The sequence below is a fragment of the Myotis brandtii genome, unplaced genomic scaffold (genome assembly GCF_000412655.1).
Source record: "Myotis brandtii unplaced genomic scaffold, ASM41265v1 scaffold587, whole genome shotgun sequence".
In the NCBI taxonomy this organism is placed as follows: Eukaryota; Metazoa; Chordata; class Mammalia; order Chiroptera; family Vespertilionidae; genus Myotis; species Myotis brandtii.
In genome coordinates, this window is record NW_005370207.1 from 474,901 (window position 1) to 475,130 (window position 230).

The window sequence follows — 230 nt, forward strand, 5'->3', positions numbered from 1 at the left end:
AGGCTCCCAGTCGCCGGCGAAACTTTTGGGGGATCACCTCTCCAAGCCCTGGGAGTTCCGAGCTAAGCCTCCCCCTTCTCTGAACCTCTCCACTGGAATGTCATCACGGGAAGACAAGAGGGGTGGCTGCCTGGCTCTTCGCAACGTAGGATCAACAGACACCCAATCAAGCTCCAACGCCCGGCCAGCCCTCGCCCCCCGCTGCCTCCGCCCCCGCACCCCCCATTCCA